The 11,191-nt window shown below is 48.2% G+C and overlaps 2 non-coding genes and 3 pseudogenes across 2 annotated transcripts; all 5 read right to left on the reverse strand.

The window, feature by feature from the left end:
• Positions 1 to 39: 39 nt before the first annotated feature.
• LOC149519437 (5.8S ribosomal RNA) lies at positions 40 to 195 on the reverse strand. Its single transcript, XR_016341226.1, has one exon. It is a non-coding gene; the product is annotated as a 5.8S ribosomal RNA (ribosomal RNA).
• Positions 196 to 490: 295 nt separating this feature from the next.
• On the reverse strand, positions 491 to 2,242 carry LOC149519438 (18S ribosomal RNA; annotated as a pseudogene).
• Positions 2,243 to 6,310: 4,068 nt separating this feature from the next.
• Positions 6,311 to 8,580, reverse strand: LOC149519439 (25S ribosomal RNA; annotated as a pseudogene).
• A 236-nt stretch (positions 8,581 to 8,816) lies between these two features.
• LOC149519440 (5.8S ribosomal RNA) lies at positions 8,817 to 8,971 on the reverse strand. Its single transcript, XR_016341264.1, has one exon. It is a non-coding gene; the product is annotated as a 5.8S ribosomal RNA (ribosomal RNA).
• Positions 8,972 to 9,273: 302 nt separating this feature from the next.
• On the reverse strand, positions 9,274 to 10,464 carry LOC149519441 (18S ribosomal RNA; annotated as a pseudogene).
• Positions 10,465 to 11,191: the final 727 nt, after the last annotated feature.

Here is an 11,191-nt window from a genome sequence, read left to right on the forward strand (position 1 = left end):
GCCCGATGGGTGGGGGGTCGAAAGGGGGGCGATGGCGCATGACACCCAGGCAGACGTGCCCTCGGCCTAATGGCTTGGGGCGTAACTTGTGTTCAAAGACTTGATGGTTCACGAGATTCTGCAATTCACACCAAGTATAGAATTTTGCTATATTTTTCATCGATGCGAGAGCCAAGATATTCGTTACCGAGAGTCATTTCATTTTTTGGTGACAAAAAGAGTTATGACGCTGCCCGTGCACACAACGCGAATGGGATGGCGATGGCACATGTGTTTTGTTTTTGTTTTGGTTCCTTGGCACGATTCACCCTAAGGGTTCATTGTTTGGCAGTGAGCGAGACAACACTGATCATTTCACCACTGCAGTAGAGTGCACGAACTGATTGTTGCACCTGCTCGAGATCGAAAGGAGCTCGAGGTACGGGGGCATCCTCACCCCCTCCATGTTTCGTTAACGCGTCCGCAGGTCATCCATCAAATGGGGTTTCGACAATGAACCTTCCACAGGTTCACCTACAAAAACCTTGTTATGACTTCTCCTTCTTCTAAATGTTAAGGTTTAGTGGACTTCTCACGACGTCATGGGTGGTGAACCGTCTAGGTCATCGAAATTCGAACACTTCACCAGACCATTCAATTGGTGAGAGTGACGGATGGTGTGTACAAAGGGTAGGGACATAGTCAACGCGAGCTGATGACTCGCGCTTACTAGGAATTCTTCGTTGAAGACCAACAATTGTAATGATCTATCCCCATCATGATGAAATTTCAAAGATTACCCGGGCCTGTCAGCCAAGGCTATACACTCATTGAATACATCAGTGTAGCGCACGTGTAGCCCAAAACATCTAAAGGCATCACAGACCTGTTATTGTCTTAAACTTTCTTGGCCTAAGCAACCATAGTCCTTCTAAGAAGCTAGCCACGAAGGATCACCTCCGTGTATCTAGTTAGTAGGCTGAGGTCTCATTCATTAACGAAATTAACTAGACAAATTGTTCTACCAACTAAGAACGGCCATGCACCACCACCCGTAGAATGAAGAAAGAGCTCTCAGTCTGTCAATCCTTACTATGTCTGGACCTAGTAAGTTTCCCCATGTTGAGTCAAATTACACCGCAAGCTCCACTCCTGGCGGTGCCCTTCTGTCAATTCCTTTAAGTTTCAGCCTTGCGGCCATACTCCCCCCGAAACCCAAAAACTTTGATTTCTTATAAGGTGCCGACAGAGTCCTAAAAGTAACATCCATCGATCCTTGGTTCGCATCATTTATGGTTGAGACTAAGACAGTATCCAATCATCTTCGAGCCCCAAACTTTCTTCTTGATTAATTAAAACATCCTTGGCAAATGATTTCGCAGTTGTTCTTCTTTCATAAATCCAAGAATTTCACCTCTGACTATGAAATACAAATACCCTCAACTGTCCCTATTAATCATTACTCTGATCCCGAAGGCCAACACAATAGGACCGAAATCCTATGATGTTATCCCATGCTAATGTATACAAGAGTAGGCCTACTTTGAGCACTCTAATTTCTTTAAAGTAACAGTGCCAGAAGAATGTCCCAGGTAATTAAGTCTAAGAACGCATCACCGGTAGTAGGGACGAGTAGACTGGTGCTCACCGTGAGGCAGACCGGATGACCTAACCCTAGTTCCAACTACTAGCTTTTTAACTGCAACAACTTAAATATACACTATTGGAGCTAGAATTACTATGGCTGTTGGCACCAGACTTGCCCTCCAATCGATCCTCATTAAGAGATTTATTGAGCCCGATATTGTTTTTATTGTCACTACCTTCTCGTGTCAGGATTCGGTAATTTGTGCATTTGCTGCCTTCTTTGGATGTGGCAGCCGTTTCTCAGGCTCCATCTCCGGAATCGAACCCTAATTCTCTGTCACCCATCACCACCACAGTAGGCCACTATCCTACCATCGAAAATTGATAGGGTAGAATTTTGAATGATGCATAGCCGGCACAAAGGCCTTGCGATCCATCTAGTTATCATGAATCATTAGAGCAATAGGCATAGCTCACGTTGACCTTTTATCTAATAAATGCATCCCTTCCAGAAGTCGGGGTTTGTTGCACGTATTAGCTCTAGAATTACTACAATTATCTGAGTAGTAGATACCATCAAACAAACTATAACTGATTTAATGAGCCATTTGCAGTTTCACATGCATGGCTTAGTCTTTGAAACAAGCATATGACTACTGGTAGGATCAACCAGGTAGCATTCCTTCGGGACATTGGCACCGCGTGGGCCTCGACACACCGACTGAACATGGAGAGAGCCCAACGTGGAGCGCAAGCATCGTGCATGTCGAGCATGTGAAATGCATAGCATCAAACGAACGGGGGCCGAAAGCCCGTGCCCGTTAAATGTTTTGCATCCGAGAGCACGATCGAATGAAGGTGCACCAATGCAGCCATGAAAGATTAGGTGGGGTGCATGGGACACCGACCACGATTGATGTCTGACCTGTAACCCCTCAGGACACGAGATAGATGAGGGATGGTGAGACATCCAGTTTTCATCGATTCAGGTATGCAACATAGGATCTCGATCGCGCCCCCTGGGTACAACGAACACATGGGGGGAGATTGAAAAGAATGATGGGTCAACAGTTTGATGCATCAAGCACAGAGCCTGCCAACACGTACAACCATAGCACCACTCATATGCCCATTGCATACAAGTGACAGCATCCATGCGCGTCGATCCATAACCCACTCGATTGATTACTCTACAAGCAAGCGGAGGGAACGACATATGAGGCCATGCCATAACCCTTGGCATGAGAAAAACATAAGCAAGGGCCATAAGACTGCCCTGCCATCCGACAGGCAACAACGATGCGATACCACCAATGCTTGGCCTGGCCAGAACTGTAAGTGTCAGCTTCGCTGACACTACCCCAAGTGGACGTTGCTCGATTTAGGGACTTGTTCCTAGGGTCTTGGGTAGCATTGGCTATGTGCATGGCCTCGTCAAGGCTAAGGCATTTTTATGGATGACGAGAAGGGACCACGAGACCATCAAATACTGAGAGACTTAGTTGGGCCAAGCCCACAACCACAGCTTCTGCCCACAACCATAGCTTCTACTTGCACCACCCCAAGGAGCTATTGCCCAATTTAGGGACTTGGTCGGGGTCTAGGGCAGCATCCATCACGTGCACGGGCTCGAGCTCGACTCCTCTTTTTCGCATGCATGTCGACTGATTGGGGTCATGGGCACCTATCAGTCACCAAAGCATGCACGCGATGGTCAAAAGGCATGCACACCCTGTATTTTGCTCGAGGGATGTTGCCCTAGGTGTACACAATGAGAGGCCCATCACACATACCTATTCTCTCCGTGGAGGGGAGAGGGGGTGCCGGACCACCACCCCCTAAAGAGCATTAGAGATTTTACAAATATGCTACCACTAGACGTTAAAGTGTCTGAAATGGGGACACTTTTTCCAACATAGGCATATCCCGCACTAAGGGTGAGCAGGTGCCGATGGTGGTCGAGGCATGTGCCCGCACCAAGGGCCAATGCATACAAATGGTGTTCGATATGACTGCCTGCACCAAGGGCCATTTTTTATCGATGCTGATCGAGAAAGGTGCCTGTATCACTTCCAGCTTGTGCGCATGCTGATTGAGGCATGCATGCACCGATGGTGGTCAAGGCATCTGCTCGTACCAAGGCCCAGCAAATGCCGATGGTGTTCGAGGCAACCACCCACACTAGGGGCCATCTTCTGCTGATGCTGATCAAGGCATCATATGTGCTGATAGTGATCGAGACAAGTGCTTGCACCAAGGGCTAGCTTGTGTCGATGGTGGTTGAGACACGTGCCTGCACCAAGGCCCAGCACGCACGTGCCGATGGTGGTCGAGGCAACCACCAGCACCAACTCGAGGCATGTGCCCGTACCAAGGCCCAGCACGTGCCGATGGTGTTCGAGGCAATCGCCCACACCAAGGGCCATCTTCTATCGATGGTTATCGAGGCAACTGCCTACACCAAGGCCCAACATGTGCTAATGGTGTTCAATGCAACTACCCGCACTAATGGCCATCTTCTGCCAATGGTGGTCGAGGAAAGTGCTCGCACCAAGGGCTGGCTTGTGTCAATGGTGGTTGAGGCATGTGGCCGCACCAAGGCCCAACATATGCCAATGGTGGTTGAGGCAACCGCCTGCACCAGCTCGAGGTATGTGCCCACACCAAGGCCCAGAACGTACCGATGGTCTTCGAGGTAACCGTCCGCACCATGGCCCAGCATATGTCGATGGTGTTCAAGGTAACCGCTCGCACCAAAGGCCATCTTCTATCAATGGTGATCGAGGCAACCTCCTACATTAGGGGCCATCATCTACCGATGGTGGTCGAGGTAAGTGCCCACACCAAGGCCCAACATGTGCCGGTGGTGCTAGAGGTAATCGCCCACACCAAGGCCCAGCATGTGTCGATGGTGTTCGAGGCAACCGCACACACCAGGGATCATTTTCTACTAATGTTGATCGAGGCATGGCACATGCCGATGGTGGTCCAGGCAAGTTCCCGTCCCAATGGCCAGCTTGTGACGATGGTGGTCTAGGCATGTACCCGTACCAAGGTCAGGCATGGTGTGCGGGTGCTGGGGAGTGCTCATGTGAATTCACAGGCCATAAAAATAATATTGGCATGGCAAAAATATGAAGATGTGCCTAAACCCACCTACCACTCGGTCGTCACATGCATTTGTGCTCGACCTGGGCTAAGGACACCCGCACGTGGTGTGTGGGCATTGGGGAGGGCTCATATGAATTCATGGGCCACAAAAAAGGCTTTGGCATACGGAGTTCATTCCCAGTCTAAGCTTCGATCGGATCGAGGGTTGTGGCAGCAGAACCCACAGTAGGATCGACAGCACGCAGAGGGGAACCCGACCAACCCTTAGCTTGCGCATCCTACCTCTTAAGGCAGCGTAGTGCCTGCCCGCTTGTTTTGTAGGTTGACTTAGGCATATAGAGTTCATTCCCAGTCTAAGATTAGATCAGACCAAGGGTTGTGGCAGCAGGACCCATAGCAAGATTGGCAGCACATAGAAGGGGATCAGGTCGATCCTCAACTTGCACATCCTGCCTCTCTGGTCGACTCAGTGCCCGCACGCTCGTTTTGTAGGTTGGCTTAGGCATACATAATTCATTCCCAGTCTAAGCATACGGAGTTCATTCCCAGTCTATGCTTAGACCAGACCGAGGGTTGGGCCAGCAGGATCGATAAGACGCAGAGAGGGATCGGGCTGATCCTTGGCTTACACATCTTGCTTCTCTGGCTGGCTCAGAGCCCGCATGCTCATTTCATGAGTTGACTTAGGCATACGGAGTTCATTCCTAGTCTAAGCCCCAGTCAGATTGAAGGACCTGTAGCAGGATCGACAGCATACAGAGGGAGATTGGGTCGATCCTCAGCTTGTACATCCTACCTCTTTGGCCGACTCAGTGCCTTTATGCTCATTTCATAGGTTGACTTAAGCATACGGAGTTCATTCCCAGTTTAAGCATATGGAGTTCATTCCCAGTCTAAGCTCAGACCGAATCGAGGGTTGAGGCAGTAGGACCCGTAGCAGGATCGACAGCATGCAGAGAGGGATTGGGTTGATCCTCGACTTACGCATCCTACCCTCTGGCCGACTCAGTTCCCGTACGCTCGTTTCATGGGTTGACTTAGGCATATGTGTTCATTCCTAGTCTGAACCCTAGTCGGACTGAGGGAGTCGTAGCAGGATCGACAGCACATAGAGAGGGATCAGATTGATCCTCAACTTACACATTCTGCCTCTTTGGCCAACTTAGTGCCCGCACGCTCATTTCATGGGTTGACTTAGGCATACAAAGTTCATTCCCAATCTAAGCCCCAGCCAGACCAAGGGACCGTAGCAGGATCCATACCACACAGAAAGGGATCGGGTCGATCCTTGGCTTGTGCATTCTGGCTCTCCGACCGACTCAGTGCCCACATGCTTATTTCATGGGTTGACTTAGGCATACGTAGTGAATTCCCAATCTTGACCAACCAAGGGCCAGATGCTATCGACAGTGTTTGGGGCAACAACCAAGGGGGACCTACCGTAGGATCTTTGGCTTACGGATCTTACCTCCGTGGTTGGTTTAGTGCTCAAACGCTCATTTCGTGGGTTGACTGGGGTGAACGAAGTTCATTCTCGATCAAGACCAAGGGATGGAAGGCCCCAAGTGATGTCCATCTTCGGAGGAGGGCAGCGTGAAAAAAAGAAAGGTCGACAGAAAAAGGGGAGGGAGAGATGAATCAAAGTGACAAAGGGCTGAATCTCAGTGGATCATGGTAGTAAGGCCACTCTACCACTTATAATACCCCATTATGTATTTAAGTCATCTGCAAATGATTCTACCTATCATTCAATGGGAATTGAGCTCCAAGGAGGCCTATGCGGCTTGCTCGCCATGTGGGCTGCACTTACGATACGTGTCTTTGAGGGCCATGGGCCCTACTACAAGTCAACAATCAGGCAATGGGTGTGCACATCGCTTCTAGCCTAGATTTCGACTTAAAGGCATTCAGTCATAATCCAGTGTAGTTAGCTTCATGCCACTGGCTTTTCAACCAAGCACAATGATAAATTGTGCGAATCAATGGTTTCTCTCATACTAGGTTGAATTACTATCGTGACATCGCCATCAGTAGGGTAAACCTAACCTGTCTCACGATGGTCTAAACCCAGCTCACGTTCCCTATTGATGGGTGAACAATCCAACACTTGGTGAATTCTACTTCATAATGGTAGGAAGAGTCGACGTTGAAGAATAAAAAAATAACGTCACTATGAACGCTTGGCTGCCACAAGCCAGTTATCTCTATGCTAACTTTTCTGACACCTCTAGCTTCAAATCCTAAAGGTCTAAAGGATCGATAGGCCACGAATTCATGGTTCTCTTTTGTACTAGAAATAAGAATCAAATGAGCTTTTACCCTTTTGTTCCACATGAGATTTCTGTTCTCGTTGAGCTCATCTTAGGACACCTGTGTTATCTTTTAATAGATGTGCCACCCTAACCAAACTCCCCACTTGACAATGTCTTTTGCCCAGATTGACCGATCGAGGTAGGCCTTACGTCCAAAAGAAGGGGTCGTGCCCCACCTCTAATTCACGGAATAAGTAAAATTACATTAAAAATAGTGGTATTTCAATTTCACCCAGGGGCTCCCACTTATCCTACACCTCTCAAGTCATTTCACAAAGTTAGACTAGAGTTAAGCTCAACAAGGTCTTCTTTCCCCGTTGATTCCACCAAGCTTGTTCCCTTGGCTGTGGTTTCACTGGATAGTAGACAAGGATAGTGGAAATCCTGTTAATCCATTCATGCGCATCACTAATTAGATGGCGAGGCATTTGGCTACCTTAAGAGAGTCATAGTTACTCCCATCGTTTACCTGCACTTGGTTGAATTTCTTCACTTTGACATTCAGAGCACTGGGTAAAAATCACATTGCGTGAGCATTTGCAGGGACCATCGTAATGCTTTGTTTTAATTAAATAGTCAGATTCCCTTTGTCCCTACCAGTGCTGAGTCGACTGTTCGTCGCCTAGGGAAGGCCCTTGAAAGAGCCGTTCCCAGTCCATCCCCCGACTAGTACTTGATGACCTGCTCTCGTTGTGGGAGTAGCTCAAGTAGTGCACCGATAGCCGATGGGTTCGAGACTGGGACCCCATGCCTAACCTTCAAAGCCAATCCTTTTCCCGAAGTTACAGATCCATTTTGCCAACTTCCCTTACCTACATTTGTTCCATCGATCAGAGGCTATTCACCTTGGAGACCTGATATGATTATAAGTATGATGGGGTACAGACGACACTCGACCCTTCAAATGTTGAAGGGCCGTCGGGGGTGCACTGGACACCATGCGACGTGCGGTGCTTTTCTGGCCACTAGACCCTTCCTCCTACTAAGTCATTTCTAGGGTAGGTGGGCCGTTAAATAGAAAAGCAAACTCTTTCTGAGGCCCCCGTCGATGTCTCTGGACTCCTTAATGTAGTTGTCAGCCATCGTGTCTTGGTTCAAGAATTTTAACCTGATTCCCTTTCAAAGCTCGTCGTTCCACATCCGACCTAGGCACATCGCTGACCCCCATCCGTTTCCTTCTCGATAATTCCAAGCACTTTTTGACTCTCTTTTGAAAGTCTTTTTCATCTTTCCCTCGTGGTACTTGTTCGCTATCGGTCTCTCACCCGTATTCAGCCTTAGATAAAATTTATCACCCGATTGAGGCTGCATTCCTAAGTAACCCAACTCGCGGATAGTGCCTCGTGGTGTGACAGGGTCCAGGCATAACGGGGCTCTCACCCTCTCCAACGCCCCTTTCCAAGGGGCTTTAACCTTCTCCGGCGCTGAGGATGCTTCTTCAAACTATAATTCAGATGTCGGGGGTGCCCGATTCTCAAGTTGGGCTCTTTTTGGTTCGTTCACCATTACTAGGGGAATCTTGGTAAGTTTTTTTTCCTCCACTTATTGATATGCCTAAACTCAGCGGGTGATCCCGCTTGACCTGAGGTCATGACACGAGCATCGATCGAGCGATACAGGGGTCTGACGAGGTCCAGGTGGACAATAAGAGCACGTCACTGGGGATGAGGCACGTCAGGAGCTCTACCATCGATGGTCATGAGCTATCATTACCGGGAACTCCCTTTTGGGCCAACCGCAATCGATGGGATCGTAGAAGGCCATCTTTCACCTACCCCCTTCCCTTGGAGCCTGATGGGTGAGGGGTCAGAGGGGGGCGACGGTGCATGACACCTAAACAAGCGTGCCCTCGACCTAATGGCTTGAGGCGTAACTTGCATTCAAAGACTCGATGGTTCCGAGATTTTGCAATTCACACCAAGTATTACATTTCTCTATGTTCTCCATCGATGCGAGAGTCAAGATATCTGTTGCTGAGATTAATTTCATTTTTTCACTACAAAGAGAGTCGCGATGTCGCCCGTGCACGTATTGCGAATGGGATGGGGATGGTGCACGTGCTTCATTTTTGTTTCGATTCTTTGGTGTGATTCGCATTGGGGGTTCATTATTTGATAGCAAGCGAGATGACACCGATCGTTTCATCCGCCCGATAGGGGGCACGAAGCGACCATCGCACCCATCTGGGGTCAAAAGGGGCTCGGCGTGCGGGGGCACCCTCGCCCCCTCGGTGTTTCATTAACGCGTTCATGGGTTGTCCGTTGAGCAGGGTTTCGATAATGATCTTTCCATAGGTTCACCTATGAAAACCTTGTTACGACTTTTCCTTCCTCTAATTGATAAGGTTCAGTGGACTTCTCGTGACGTCATGGGTGACAAACCATCCATGTCACCACGATCCAAACACTTCACCAGACCATTCAATCGGTAGGAGCGACGAGCGGTGTGTACAAAGGGTAGGGACGTAGTCAACGTGAGCTGATGACTCGCATTTACTAGGAATTTCTCATTGAAGACCAACAATTGCAATGATCTATCCCTATCACGATGAAATTTCGAAGATTACTTGGGCTTGTCTCATTGAATGCATCAATGTAGCGTTCGTGTGACCCAGAACATCTAAAGGCATCACAGACTTGTTATTGCCTCAAACTTCATTGGCCTAAGTGGCCATAGTCCCTCTAAGAAGCTAGCCATAAGGGATAACCTCCGCATAGCTAGTTAGTAGGCTAAAGTCTTGTTCGTTAATGAAATTTACTAGACAAATCATTCCACCAACTAAGAACGACCTTGCACGCCCACCCATAGAATCAAGAAAAAGCTTTTAGTCTGTCAATCCTTACTATGTCTGGACCTAGTAAGTTTCCCCATGTTGAGTCAAATTAAGCCGCAAGCTCCATTCTTGGTGGTGCCCTTCCTTCAATTTCTTTAAGTTTCAACCTTACGACCATACTCCCCCCAAAACCTAAAGACTTTGATTTCTCATAAGGTGCTGGCGGAGTCCTAAAAGTAACATCCGTCGATCCCTAGTCGGCATCATTTATGGTTGAGACTAGGATGGTATCTGATCATCTTCGAGCCCCTAACTTTTATTCTTGATTAATGAAAACATCCTTGGCAAATGCTTTTGTAGTTATTCGTCTTTCATAAATCCAAAAATTTCACCTCTAACTATGAAATAAGAATGCCTCTGATTGTCCCTATTAATCATTACTTCGATCCTGGAGGCCAACACAATAGGACCAAAATCCTATGATGTTATCCCATGCTAAGGTATACAAGTGTAGCCCTGCTTTGAGCACTCTAATTTTTTCAAAGTAACAGCGCTGGTGGAACGACCCGGGTAATCAAGTCTAGGAGCGCATCATCAGCACGGGTCGAGACTTAAGCTCTGAACCTGCATGGCTCTGGGACCAAAGCATACACTCATTCGACATCCCAAATTAGCCTTCCTGCCATGGTTCATACCCTTGTGAGATATTGTCCGCTCTGGCCCCCCTGGCCTCACGGTTTTATCCTACAAAAAGTGCCTCACAAAGTTGAGGTGGTGTGAACCCTTTTATACCCCGGTGACCCTTTTATTATGTTCGATGTGGGATTCAGGACTCTTTCTTAAGTTCATGATATTCTCTCTCACCTAACCTCGTGATACCCTCATCACAGAGGTTGGCCACCCTGCTTACCTCCCTCGAGGTGCTTGGCTGGATTGAACGATTTAGGGCTGGCTCTGATACTACTTGTCACAAGCCTATGACATTCTCCCCCATCTGATTGCTTAACACCCTTATTATGTCCTCTACACTTGGCGTGGATTGAACGATTTAGAGCTAGCTCTGATACCACTTGTCACGGATCAAGACTTAAGCTCTGAACTCGCATGGCTCTGAGACCTGAACATCCACTCATCGACATCTCAGATCAATCTTATCACCATGTTCACACCCTTGTGAGGTATTGTCTGCGCTGGCCCTCTTGGCGTTACGATTTTGTCTTACAAAAGGTGCCTCACAAAGAAGAGGTGGTGTGAACCCTTTTATACCCCAATGACCCTCCTATTATGTTCGATGTGGGATTTAGGACTCTTTCTTAGGTTCATGATATTCTCTCTCACCTAACCTCATGATGCCCTCATCACAGAGGTTGGCCACCCTGCTTACCTCCCTCGAGGTGCTTGGCTGGATCGAACGGTTTAGGGCTAGCTC

Source organism: Durio zibethinus, chromosome 3 (genome assembly GCF_047325235.1).
Source record: "Durio zibethinus cultivar Kanyao isolate XHJ-2024 chromosome 3, ASM4732523v1, whole genome shotgun sequence".
NCBI lineage: Eukaryota > Viridiplantae > Streptophyta > Magnoliopsida > Malvales > Malvaceae > Durio > Durio zibethinus.